The sequence below is a fragment of the Scardinius erythrophthalmus genome, assembly GCF_964197995.2.
Source record: "Scardinius erythrophthalmus genome assembly, chromosome: 24".
NCBI lineage: Eukaryota > Metazoa > Chordata > Actinopteri > Cypriniformes > Leuciscidae > Scardinius > Scardinius erythrophthalmus.
The window spans coordinates 3,877,653-3,892,634 of record NC_138244.1 but is presented as its reverse complement, the minus strand read 5'-3'; the positions used below and the strand labels follow the sequence as shown (position 1 = coordinate 3,892,634).

At 33.1% G+C, this 14,982-nt stretch overlaps 1 long non-coding RNA gene across 2 annotated transcripts; it reads left to right on the top strand.

Annotated features, from left to right (window-relative positions):
* The first annotated feature begins 1,661 nt into the window (after positions 1-1,661).
* LOC308684531 lies at positions 1,662-14,637 on the top strand. 2 transcript variants are annotated; one of them, XR_014029378.1, is made up of 4 exons: positions 1,662-1,843; positions 4,988-5,182; positions 12,569-12,612; positions 13,967-14,637. It is a non-coding gene; the product is annotated as an uncharacterized lncRNA (long non-coding RNA). The 2 variants fall into 2 exon arrangements; XR_014029379.1 differs by having other exon boundaries at positions 1,662-1,839; positions 13,967-14,636.
* The last annotated feature ends 345 nt before the right edge of the window (positions 14,638-14,982 follow it).

The following is a 14,982-nucleotide window of genomic DNA, read 5'->3' as shown; positions in this document are numbered from 1 at the left end:
GTTTAAATGTGTTCCCATGTAATGTGTTTGATTTTCATAATAAATGTTTGAAAAGTTCCATTTGTCTTGTCTTTTTTGATGCAAAAAAAAAAAATCCATAAACATTAAAAAAGAGGTGGTTTATTACATGTTTTTAGTATTAAAAAATACTTTCTTAGGCCCTAGGCCTGGGCCCTTTCGGTATATCGATCGGGGGCCCCGACGCAACAGAGTGAGCAATTTCGGGGGCCCTGGTTAGACTTGGCTTTTTCTCTAAAAGAGGAACAGAAGACGGCGCTCGAATCCTTCCTTTGCAAGAAGGACGTTTTTGCTGTTTTGTCGACCGGATATGATAAGAGCCTAATCTACCAGTTAGCTCTGCTGGTAGCTAAGCGTATCGGGTTTATTGTGATTGGTCGTAGTGTGCATGCTCAAATGCATGCTTGGAGCCGCTTTTCATTAGTCGACGCCAGACCATTAATCTTTCAGATTTAGGTCTGGATTTCCAGGCTAATATTTAATTGGGTTTTATATTCAAACAGGGCTAAACCACTGATCTATATAATGACTTTCATTGAATGTCATTCTACATATAGATCAGTGGGCTAAACAGAAAATACATGACCCGGCAGCGTCGGGGCTGAAACATCCTAACCATGTTAATCTGTTTTTTGATTAACCTGCCACTTGTCCAGATCGCGAATAGTAGTGTTATTCTTACTTATTTTTATCTAAGGCTTTCTTATTGATATATATTTATTGTATTGTTGTAGTGAATAATTTATTGTTTTCTCTTAACCATCAACCTGCTAGGGACTGCAGATGAAAATTAGCCTGTATGGCTAAATCTGGCACATTTACATTTTGGACTTTGTCCTCATGTTGATTAATGTGCGTTGTCCCTTTTAAATAAATAAATCACAAATGTCCTCCAGTAAAATATAAAACATAAAAATGACAATAGCCAATTCTGGCTCCATAGCTATCAATATATCAAATTAAATCAGGATGGCAGCTGTCCTCTTGCACTTAGGAAATCCTACGAAGGCTAACATATTTGAATAAAGAATATAAGGGTACATGAATTTATAAAAATTAAAGTTGAAGTGCACAGATAAATCCTTTATAATAAACACTACAATATTACATATAAAAATACAAATTGTAAAATTTGATATGGCGACTTTAAGAGCAGCTCGTACGGTGAAGTCGTGGCATGCATAAGGCTGTAAGTCGCTATAAATATGATGTTTAGTATGTTTAAGATGTTTGTCAGTTAATTCATTAATCTAGAGAAGCAAATGTTGCAAAAAACGAAACGTAAAGTGATAAGCGTGAGCATTAGCAGCGCTGTATGCTAGCGATCTTTTGTTATGATTATCAGGCTAATATGGATTCCGTGATTACAAGCTAAGTAAAACAATTAACAAACGCACATGTAACGTTTAATGCTTAATGTGTTGATTTAATGTTTCATTGAATGCTTTAGGCAGTATACTGTTCAGTCAACTGTGCACTTTGAATATGTATAATTCTACATGACACCTTAAGTAACTATCTGTCTAAAAAACTGGGCAGTTCAGTTAAGTGTCGGAAGATTGTATCGTCAAGAAACAGGTTCAGCTCGTTTCATGTCTCGGCTGAATGCAATGAAGTAAAGGAAATGTACGATTCACAACTTTGGCCAGCAGGAGTTTATGTTCGGCGTTACTATGAAGCTCGTCTGCCCCGCCTCACGTCAGCTGATGGTGGGCATGGAGCGGAGGGAGATAGAGATACTGGAGCCCTGCGGCTAGAACAAGCAGCTGCAGTCCCTTCTGGTGGTCGCAATTTGGTGATTACTACGACACAAGACAATGGGCAAGTGAGCACAGCGCAGTCGTTATAAAAAGACTAATATGAAGTTTCGGGTTGGGTCATATAATGCGCGTGGCCTGTGTCTCGGGCACAGTGCAGGGGATAAGTCACGTCGCGTTGTGGTTGATAAGCTCCTTGACAATTGTGATGTGTGTATTCAAGAGACTTTTTTAGCTAAACAGGACCTGGGGGGTCTAAATACAATACATAATGGATTTTATGGGGTTGGGGAATCTACCACTGATTTAAGTACTAAAATTGTCAAAGGTAGGATATCTGGGGACGTGGCTATCCTCTGGAATAAAAACTATGATTCACTAATATCAGTGGTAAGATTGGGTGTGGATTGGGCTGTTGGTATTGAGTTTAATTGTCATGAAACCAAGTTTATTATCTTGAATATATATACTCCGTATGAGTGTTATCAAAATGAAGCTGAATACTTAAATAGATTAGCATTTGTTGGCTCTTTTATTCAGGATAATGCATCAACTTGTATTTTTGTGGTAGGAGACATGAATGCTGATATTTCTGATGCATACTCTTTGTTTGCTAATCACTTAACGCATTTTTGCACTGACATTGGTTTAATACTGTCAAGCAAGGTCCTTTTGCCTAATAATAGTTATACTTACATATAGCATCAAGCCTGGTTGGAATGAACATGTAGCAGAACTTCATGCCAAAGCTCGGTGTGCATTTAAAGACTGGATAGAGTCTGGTAGAGATAGACAGGGCCCTTTATTTGAAGAGAAGAAACGGGCAAATGCAAATTTTAAATATGCACTAAGATTTATAAAAAAGAATGAGAACTCGATGAGGTCTGACTCTTTGGCATGTAAGATGCATAACAGAAGTTATAATGACTTTTGGAAAGAGGTTAGAGCCATGAACAATATTAAAATGTCTTTACCCTCAAATATTGAGGGTGTTAGTGGCTCTGATGAAATTTGCAAGATGTGGCGGCAACGCTATCATGAGCTGTTTAACTGTATTGAGAGGAATACTTTTGAGGTGGATAATATTGTCAATGATGAAAAAGTGGTTATTAATTCAGAAGAGGTACAATCTGCAGTATTGGGATTAGATGACAATAAAGTGTGTGGGACAGATAGAATAACAGCTGAACATCTAAAATATGCAAGCAAGAAACTTGTTCCTCTGTTGGCTATTTGTATGACAGGTTTCTTAGTTCATGGGATTCTGCCTGAATCTATTTTACCTGTTTTATTAGTGCCCGTCATTAAAGACAAAACTGGCAAAATAAACAGCATGGACAACTATAGACCTATAGCCTTAGCTAGCATAGTATCCAAAGTGTTGGAGCGAATTCTTCTTAACAGGTTGGAACAGGATATTTTTACGACTGACAACCAATTTGGTTTTAAACGTCAACACGGTACAGATATGTGTATATTTGCCTTGAAGGAAATTTTAGATCATTATAACCGCCAGAATTCCACAACTTTTCTGTGTTTTATAGATGCCTCGAAGGCATTTGATCGTGTAAACCATGAAAAATTGTTTCTTAAATTGCAACATAGAGGAATTTCAAAAGTAATACTCACCTACTCACACCAGTCTATGCAGGTGAAATGGGGGGGTTCTTTATCAGAACCATTTACTGTTGGTAACGGAGTTCGTCAGGGTGGTATTTTGTCACCTTTTCTTTTTAACGTGTATATGGATGACTTGTCACAACAGTTAAATCAATGTAATACAGGATGTATGATAGGCAACACTCTCACTAATCACCTTATGCTTTGGTAATCATTTGCCCATATAGTGCTGGATTACAACAACTGTTGAAGGTTTGCTCTCAGTACGGTGCAGATTTTGATGTCAAATACAATGCAAGTAAGAGCAATATCATGATTGTAAGAAGTAAAGAAGACAGGAAATTAGTATTCCCTGATTTCTTTTTATCTGGTACTGCCCTTAAAGTGTGTGATGAGATTAAATATCTAACAACCAAGTTTAGTAGTGCTAGTCAAATGTTTGTTAATGTTGGTGTGCCTACCTGTTTTGCATTAATAAGAAATCTTATTTTTCGATTCATGTGTAGAATGTCTGCCTCTGAAAACAGTATTATACAAGCTTTAGCCCATAATGATTTTAGCTCTGTTAGGTATACATCTAGACTGTGGAGACATTGGCGCTCCTGTTTGTATATTTCGAGTGAAAGTTATTGACCTTTTATTTATTTATTTATTTATTTATTTATTTCTATGTACTGTATATTGTATTGCTATGTTGTAATTGTTGTCATTTTTTTAAATTTGTACTATGGACCTTCTATTCTGAGTCCTGAATAAAGACATTATTATTATTATTATTAATAGCTGTATTTTCTATGTCTGTTTACAGTTTTACAATGTTAAAGTTAAACGAGAAAAGATTCATGAAAGCTAATGGAAGATTAAAAGCCATGAATCAACATTTCGCCTGTTCACTGTCTGTCTAGCTGAATAAGAGAAGTGGGGACAGAACAATGACTTTTATTTTATTTTTATTATTTTAACGTTTGTAGGCCTATATATGATTTACGTTAATCATTACATAATTTATTCATGTTCATATTAATGTTAATTATCATACATCATTGATTTTTTTTAACATTTTTATTGTTAATTTTAATGTATATTATATATGAATTATTATACTTTATTTATTAATGTTAATTAAATGTAATAATGTTAATTATCATACTTTTTTGCATTTTTATTGTTGATTTTAATGTTTGTATATGCAAAGTATACATTCATTATTATACATAATGAATGAATACATATATACATTATTAATGTTTATATATTTACTTACATTTTTCATGTTAATGTAAATGACAAATATGACACAACAGGCTTTTGGTGGCTTTTAATCTGTCAGTTATCATTGAATTGCATATATGTTCCTCCTGAAGTCCACTATCACCTCCACTGTTGTGAGTGTGTTCAGCTCAAGGTTGTTGTAACTGCACCAGACAGCCAGTTGACCAGTATTGTGTCATGCAGCACATGTTATCTGACTCGATTGCTTAAATGCTTGAAATAACTAGTTAAAACAAGCCAGAGCAAATCTGATTTGTGAACGAATTGATCTGAAGACCCAGAAGTGATGTTGATGCTGCAGTTCCTCTTTTGCCCACCAGATGGCGCACTCCTCCCATCATCTGATCTGATCCAGTGGGAAGCAGCCTTGTTTTGCAGTCCTGTGAAGTTTGCAGGAGCTCAGGGAAAAGTCACCAGCCTTTCCTGATTACAGTGCTGAATTTCACGGCGTTTTCACGAAAACGTGCATAATAAACATCTGCTCGACAGACAGCGTCGAAAGGAAAGAATCTCAGGTATTTCTGCCACGTTGTTTGTTGAAACTGTTGCAGGGGAAAACATTTAAGTCACAGTTATTTATATTGCGTTTAAAACAATATAGACTGTTTCAAATCAGCTTAGGAAAATCAAAGTGTTGATGTTGTGAAATTAATTCATTATAGAATCGTTCATTATTAATTCAGCTCTACAGAGGATGATGACACTTACAATTCTGTTCAGTGTTGATTCAACTGTTGAAGTTCATCAATTATGAAACGAGTTTAATTCAGCAAAAGTGTCAGATCAATTCAGTTCATGTTGATTCAATTCAGTTCAATATTGTCGTTGTCAGTGTTGTAAAGTTAGTTTCACAGTGTTAGCGTTTATTCGAACAATATCTCAGAAAAATAAAGTATTCTATGGTTTAATTATTATATGCAGAAATATTGTGCAGGTCTTCTTCTCTCTTAAATTATGTCTCTTTAACCCCTGAACTGTTGCCGTCCTGCTAGCGCTGTTTTTATTTATTTATTTTTTCGTATCACATATTTTCGTATTGAATGTGGTGACTTTTATTACGCCTAAACAAAATCTTAGTGAAACTTGTCCATTTTTGTGATATCAACTTTAAATTCGGAACATAACTTAGTTAGACATGTGGCTTTGATTTTAGAGCAATTTTAGCGAAAATAATTTTGCAAAATACATATTTTTGTGTCAAATAAAAACTGTACATTTGCTCTACAGTGACTTTTTTAACACTTTTTCACACTTTCTCAATTGATTTTACTAGATTAAAAGGTGAGCAAATGTAGATTCTCAGATGTTTCTCAGGAATCTCACGAATGTCTCCTCTAGAACTGGTCTTGATCATGTGAGATCAGAGCTTTGCAAAACAGTGATGCCAAAAAAAAGTACTTTATACATTGAGTTTGATGTCTGTGCTCCAATTTGCCAAGATACTGAAGTTTGCAAGATGTTGGTTGCAGATTCTCTCAAGATCAAAAGATCTGAGCACAACTTCACCATTTCCTTTTCTTTAAAGTGAAGTTTGATTTCTGTCTTGCAGTTTCTCTCATATGGAAAACGGGGTCACGATATATACAGACGTCTGTGTGCTGATGTCGGCTGTTTACCGGCATCATACGAGAAACACATCAGGTTAAAGTGACAGGGGAATCATGCTGTGGTTTATTAGAAAAACCTATTGAACAGACTCAGACTGAGCGTTTAAAGGGATAGTCACTCACACACACACTCACACACACACACCAAGGTGGAGTGTTTTATATCCGCAGGTATTGTATCATTGATCGTGTTGAACACAAGCGTCCTGCTCTCTATTGGTTGGATAAAAGTAATAACTGACAGCAACTCGCTGTGTTTAATCTCTATCCTCATGTTGACCCCTCACACCGCAGAGCCAGGGGTCAGAGGTCACAACAGATATTGAAAAACAATCGCAGCCGCCTTCGTGCCAATTTGTCCAGGTCAGAACCCGCTGATTCTCCATCTGTTTGCAGGAGATCCCATGGGGAGAAGATCTGGACACTGCCGATCGGATCTGAGCAAAACACTAATAACAATCAGACATGATTCTGCAGAAGCACATCAGCATATTAGAGGGATTTCTCCAACAAACACACTGAAAAATACTATTTTTGTCTTGTTTCCAGTCCAAATATCTACAAATTCTTAAATCAAGAAGCATTAGATAAGTAGAATGACATAAGATATGATATCTTGTTTTTTGGTTAAATCTTTTTTTAAATTAAGTGCAAGTAAAATTATCTGCCAATAGAGTAAGAACAATAAACTTAATTCAAATGGAAAATAAGAAAAATAATCTTAATTCAAATGTAAAACGAGAAGAAAAAAAATCTAAACTCAAGTGGAAACCTAGAAAAAAAATCTAAATTCAAATGGAAAACGAGAAAAATAATCTTAATTTAGCTGAAAAAAATCTTAATTCAAATGGAAAACGAGAAAAATAATCTTAATTTAGATGAAAAAAAATCTAAATTCAAATGGAAAATAAGAAAAATAATCTTAATTCAGATGAAAAAAAATCTAAATTCAAATGGAAAATAAGAAAAATAATCTTAATTCAGATGAAAAAAAATCTAAATTCAAATGGAAAATAAGAAAAATAATCTTAATTCAGATGAAAAAAAATCTTAATTCAAATGGAAAATAAGAAAAATAATCTTAATTCAGATGAAAAAAAATCTAAATTCAAATGGAAAATAAGAAAAATAATCTTAATTCAGATGAAAAAAAATCTAAATTCAAATGGAAAATAAGAAAAATAATCTTAATTCAGATGAAATAATCTTAATTCAGATGAAATAATCTTAATTCAGATGAAATAATCTTAATTCAGATGAAATAATCTTAATTCAAATGTAAAACGAGAAAAAAATCTAAATTCAAATGGAAAACGAGAAAAATAATCTTAATTCAGATGAAAAAAATCTTAATTTAAATGGAAAACGAGAAAAATAATCTTAATTCAGATGAAAAAATCTTAATTCAAATGGAAAATGAGAAAAATAATCTTAATTCAGATGAAAAAATCTCAATTCAAATGGAAAATGAGAAAAATAATCTTAATTCAGATGAAAAAAATCTAAATTCAAATAGAAAATAAGAAAAATAATCTTAATTCAGATGTAAAACGAGAAAAAAAACTAAATTCAAATGTAAAACGAGAAAAATAATCTTAATTCAGATGAAAAATCTGAATTCAAATGGAAAATAAGAAAAATAATCTTAACTCAGATGAAAAAAATCTTAATTCAAATGGAAAACGAGAAAAATAATCTTAAAGGGTTAAGTTTACCCAAAAATGAAAATTCTGTCAGTAATTGCTCACCCTCATGTTGTTCCAACCCCGTAAGACCTTCGTTCATCTTCGGAACACAAATTAAGATATTTTTGATGAAATCTGAGCCATGTCTCACTCCTCCATAGGCTGCTATGTGACCGAAACTTGCTGGCCCAGAAAAGTTATTAAAGAGATCGTTAATATAGTCCAAGTGACTACAGTGGCTCAATCTTAAGTTTATCAAGCGACGAGAATACTTTTTGTGCGCGAAAACAAACAAAAATAACGACTTTATTCCACTATTCATTTCCTTCTCTCTCGACCTCTAGTTGGTTCACGTAGTGTTTTTGCGTAGCGCGTCTGTGTTACACGTCACCACGTAGGCTCACAATTGGCCGAAGCGGGTCATGTGTGTGATGCGTGATGACGTGCAACACAGACGCGCAGCGCAAAAACACTACGAGGCCCAGAGAGAAAGAAATGAATAGTGGAATAAAGTCGTTATTTTTGTTTGTTTTCGCGCACAAAAAGTATTCTCGTCGCTTGATAAACTTAAGATTGAGCCACTGGAGTTACTTGGACTATATTAACGATCTCTTTAATAACTCCTCTGGGCCAGCAAGTTTCGGTCCCTCTGAAAGTCTATGGAGGAGTGAGACAACTCTCAGATTTAATCAAAAATATCTTAATTTGTGTTCCGAAGATGAACGAAGGTCTTACGGGGTTGGAACAACATGAGGGTGAGTAATTACTGACAGAATTTTCATTTTTGGGTGAACTAACCCTTTAATTCAGATGAAAAATCTTAATTCAAATGGAAAACGAGAAAAACAATCTTAATTCAGATGAAAAAAATCTTAATTCAAATGGAAAACGAGAAAAATAATCTTAATTCAGATGAAAAAAAAATCTAAATTCAAATGGAAAATAAGAAAAATAATCTTAATTCAAATGTAAAACGAGAAAAAAAATCTAAATTCAAATGGAAAACGAGAAAAATAATCTTAATTCAGATGAAAAAATCTTAATTTAAATGAAAAACGAGAAAAATAATCTTAATTCAGATGAAAAAAAATCTAAATTCAAATAGAAAATAAGAAAAATAATCTTAATTCAAATGTAAAACGAGAAAAATAATCTTAATTCAGATGAAAAAATCTTAATTCAAATGGAAAATGAGAAAAATAATCTTAATTCAGATGAAAAAATCTTAATTCAAATGGAAAATAAGAAAAATAATCTTAATTCAGATGAAAAAAATATCTAAATTCAAATAGAAAATAAGAAAAATAATCTTAATTTAAATGTAAAACGAGGAAAAAAAATCTAAATTCAAATGGAAAACGAGACAAATAATCTTAATTCATATGAAAAATCTTAATTCAAATGGAAAATAAGAAAAATAATCTTAATTCAGATGAAAAAAATCTTAATTCAAATGGAAAACGAGAAAAATAATCTTAATTCAGATGAAAAAAAATCTAAATTCAAATGTAAAACGAGAAAAATAATCTTAATTCAGATGAAAAAAAAATCTAAATTCAAATGGAAAATAAGAAAAATAATCTTAATTTAAATGTAAAACGAGGAAAAAAAATCTAAATTCAAATGGAAAACGAGACAAATAATCTTAATTCATATGAAAAATCTTAATTCAAATGGAAAATAAGAAAAATAATCTTAATTCAGATGAAAAAAATCTTAATTCAAATGGAAAACGAGAAAAATAATCTTAATTCAGATGAAAAAAAATCTAAATTCAAATGTAAAACGAGAAAAATAATCTTAATTCAGATGAAAAAAAAATCTAAATTCAAATGGAAAATAAGAAAAATAATCTTAATTCAAATGTAAAACGAGAAAAAAAATCTAAATTCAAATGGAAAACGAGAAAAATAATCTTAATTCAGATGAAAAAAAATCTTAATTCAAATGGAAAATAAGAAAACTAATCTTAATTCAAATGTAAAACGAGAAAAAAAATCTAAATTCAAATGGAAAATGAGAAAAATAATCTTAATTCAGATGAAAAATCTTAATTCAAATGGAAAACAAGATTATTTTTCTTACAATTTATTCATTTATTTTTCCAGAAAACAATATATAATTTCTTATGTAATTTTACTAAATGCTTTTAATTTGCTTGTAATTTGCTCTAAATGCTTCTTGATTTAAGACTGTTTGGATATTTGGACTGTAAACAAGACAAAAACACTGAGTCCTGCACACACTGATCTCCATCCATGATTCGGCTCGGCTTCACGTCTGTTCTCTCGTCTTTTATGTTCTTTTGTGCAAATAGATGAAAAATGTCTCAAATAAATCCCTTGCTCTCGGATTGATTTTCCCAGGGAAGCAGCGATGATCCTTTTCTTCTGTCCTGGTTTTTCCTGGCTGGGTGTTTTTCCACAGGGAGGAGGTCAAAGACAGAGTGTTTTCAGCCCGAGAGCCGTTTAATCAAGTGAGAATGAAGTGTTTTCTGTTAGGGAACGCCTCGCTCTGCTCTTGTAGAGACTGAATTAGTTTAGTGGTGTAACTTGTTTTGTTTTTTTGCGGTTGCATCCATTTGTGGACGATAAACATGGCCTCACCTTCTAATGAGGGAACGCCGGTTTTCTCCATTGGAAATGGATGCAAATGTTTCCCTGTACGGTGGAAGATGTAGGCCTGTGGGAAATGTTGTTGGCCATGATCAGATTGTTTCAGCGTCTAGAATGAACAAGGCCGTTGTTGTGTTTTTAGAAGAAGAGAAGTTTGTGAATGTGCTTGTAGAGAGTGGAATTGAAATGTCGGACACAACCGGAAAAAACAATGGAGTTTCAAAGAGCTAAAAATTATTTCAACACGTTAGTCGGAAGAGAGACTCTTCTGAAATCTGCCAGCACTCCCTTAGCCCTAGTGATAGAAACACCCCCTTATCAGTGTTGTTTCGGTTTTACTTCATTTACTCCCAATGTAATAAAACGCAAAAGTATACCATTATACGTATATAAAAAATAAAATAAAATAAAATAAAAAACATACTAGATTTGCGATGTTGATAATTGGAAACGCGTCATTAATGTCTGTGAAAATGGCCCATGTAATGTATCTTTAGACATTTGACAAAAGACAATATATATTATAGACAAATATGTGCATTTATTACTTGACAAATAATTAATTAAATAATAATTATATATACATTCTAATAATTATATATAAATAATATAATTTTAATACTACAAACCAAAGATTACAAATATAATCTTACTTCAAAACATACTTAAACATAAAGCATAATATCTTATATTGGAGTGAAATATTGTCCGAGCGTTTCCCTGAGATTCCCTCGCTCAGCATTAAAGCGTGTGTGTGATTCAGTGTTCGGAGGGAAGTGAGATGTCACATGATCTGTGTGTGTGTGTGTGTGTGTGTGTGTGTGGAGGGAAAGCGTTGCTCTTTCATGTGTAAATCTCATTTCTCTCCTGCTCTGCTTGATGTAAACTCTCAGTAAAGGAGTGTAAGTGATGTTATTGGGTTTATCCTCATGACCCCTGAGTTTGGGGCCCGAGGAGCGAACGCATTCCTCCGGTCTTTCTCTGTCTCTCCAGGAGTTCATTTGCACTTGTACATGTTTGCCATTCATGCCTGTTCTCTTGGCCGACGGAGTCCTTTATGGTGTGGAGACCCTCAGTGATGTATGGAGGCTCAGGAGACGACTCGAGCTTTAACTCTTAACGGCTCATTCTCACGCTGCCATTACGACCCTCGATGTGGTTTCACTAAAACAGAAACTAGATGTGCGTTTCCTAAAGGAAATAGCGGATGCGTGTAAAGACAGGAAAGAACAATCACTGTATGTAAAAGTCATTTGGTATGCAAATATTTAGAGATGCACTGATATACAGTTTCTCAGCCGATAGCCGATTATTCACAATATCGGACGTTTTTTTTTGGTTTTTTTTGTTCTTCAGTCTGTTTTCTCTAAAGCATTCAAGATTTACCACAGTTTGAGTTGGAAATTTAATTTTCAGGTGTATGCTCAAAAAGTGAATAAATGGATTATAAATGCAGCGTAAATATAATTTTGTACCATAAAATCCCCTAAAAATACAAAATATTATATTAAAAAACCTTATCGAACTAAAATATAGTATAATAATTGAAATTGAAATAAAAAAAAAACTAGTTTCAGTCATTGTTGACCGTCACGTGAAGAGCACCAGAGGGTTAACTGTACAGTAATGTTCATTTTATACCTAGAATTGCACATTAAACATGAAGTGTGTATGCGTCCGAAAGCACTCGCGCTGGAAGTGTTTTCACTGTTCTGGGGAAACACAGACCACTTTAGTGAGTCTTATGAGGAAAAACACTTTTATTATGCCAAACTTCCATTTCCCTCGATCTCTCGAGTCCTGCGGCAAATATAAACTATTACTGAAACAACATCATCACAAGAGAACCCAGAATCAGAATCAAACAGACTACAACTAGAATAGTTCTGTATCTAATGATGCTACTGAGTGTTTTAGTAACTAATCATCCTTAAATCAAGAGGCATTTACTTGAGAGGCTAAATGACTTGTTTAACATCTATTGTCTTTTATAGATGTCTTCATCATCATCCTCACCCGAGAGTTTTACAGTGATCAGGTAATGACCATAATTCAATCAACGCCTGCCGCCTGCTTTATAATCATCATCACCTTTTCAGTTTACTCTGCATTGGTATATACGTGAGCATCTCAGTGTTTATGGCTATTTTACACCCTTCAAGGGTCTGTTATAGAAGAGCACGATGATATCTCTGAAGTGTGCAGTGTCTGTAGTGAGCAAAATATGCTAATTGTCTGTAGGCTATGGAATATCAACCATTTGATTGCCAAAAGTTTAGTCATTTTAGCTGACAATTAAAAAATAAATAAAGTGTGCCGTCGTTAAAGATGCCGTCCAGTCTCACAGAGGGCATAGATGTACCACTAGAAGGTCCCCCAAATATTATCAGATTAATATATTAACATTTATTTTATATTATTACGCACAGACATACACATTTAATAAATATAAATACAATTAGTTAAATTATTCATTACTAAACTTAAAATAAGTTAATTATTTATAAGAATAGATAAATGCAAGTATATTTATTTATTTATTTATTTACTACTTTTTTTTATCCATCCATCCAAACCACTTTTCAGGGTTCTTGGTTTTTTATATACATTTATATATATATATGTGTGTGTGTGTGTATATGTATGTATATATATATATATATATATATATATATATATATATATATATATATTAGGGCTGTCAAAAGATTAATCATGATTAATCGCATCCAAAATAAAAGTTTGTGTTTAAATAATATATATGTGTGTGTGTACTGTGTATAATTAAATTTGTATATATAAATAGACACACATGCTTGTATATATTTAAGAAAATTGTGTCATTTTTATATAAAAAATTATATTTATATATAATATAAATTATATCTAAATATTTACAGTATATGTATGCAAATATTTCGTAAATATATACATGCATGTGTGTGTATTTATATATACAAAAAATTATACACAGTACACACACATATACTATGTAAACACAAACTTTTATTTTGGATGCGATTAATCGCAATCAATCTTTTGACAGCCCTAATATATAGATATATATTATCTTTTTTTTTTAAATTGATTTATTTTGTATTATTTTATTTTTATTTTTATTTTATTTTAGTTTTATCCATTTTCCAAACTGCTTGCCCTTTAGGGTCATGGCTTTTATTTTATTTTATTCATTTTTTATTCCATCCATCTAAATCAATTTTCCTGTGTAGGGTTTCTGTTTTTTTCTATTTATTTCATTTTATTTTATTATGTATTTTATTTATGTATTTAATTGATGAGTGTATATGTGATGTGAAGGTTCAGCCTTTGGTTTGGGATTGTCCAGAGACGCTCCAGTTTCAGGATCATGTGTGTTATCATCTCTTCACCAGGTGTGTGTGTGTCCCTGAGCCTGTGTTTGTCGTGTGTTAAAACACACTGGGATCGCAGGAGTGTCTGGAAGTCAAGGTCAACTAAAGCCTCTGGGAACATGAACATGATACTCCCATGTTTTCTACAGAAACATGAGGAAAACGAGACTGTGTTTCAGGGGTTACAGAGCTCAGCTAAACTTCAACTTCATCATGTCTGAAACACACAGACAGACTTCAACAGATCTCGCACATGATAAGTTATTAATGAGACTTTCTCTCAATATTCATGTTTTTTTGTTCAAGGTTACTGTGAAGTGTTACACTTATATTTTTATAATATGTGTCACTTATATGTGTGTTTCAGCTAAATATACCCTGGTTTAACCCTGAAATCAAGATGAAACTGCCTCCACAACACATCTTATTTCCATTATCCGCTGTTTTTCTGTGTGAATCAGGATTTTGAACATGAAAACAGGAATTGAGAAGGGACTTTTATTTTTAATTGTTTTCACGAGAAATTGATTGGATGGTGAAAAGTGTGTTTAGATTGTCGACGTGGTTGAAAAATAAGAGGGAGGCTAAGCAAGTTATAGTAGTTCATCAAAATATTGCAATTCTTTTGGTTTTATGTATAATAATGACTCGTCTATGTTTGGTGGGTTTGTGTGATATAAATATAAAATTGAATATTATTTGTATGATTTTCTCAAGGGTGGGGGGGGGGCCCATCTGGGTCCAATTCTTCATTATTCTTTAGTGTGTAATGTTGCTGTTTGAGCATGAAAAAGTTCTTCTCTATATCAGTGTCGGTGTTTCTGAACTCCTTGTTGTCTTGAGTTTCTTCCGGGAGCGAACACGTCACAACATTCCTCATTATAATAATTAATGCACAGAATAAAGGGGCGGGGCCTGGTTGAGTTAGTTAGTAGTGTGTTGAACTGGCGGTTATGGTAAGGGGCGGGACATTTCCCAAACACACTCGAAGCGCTCGACCAATCACAACACACTGCTCCAGCCGACCAATCAGAGCA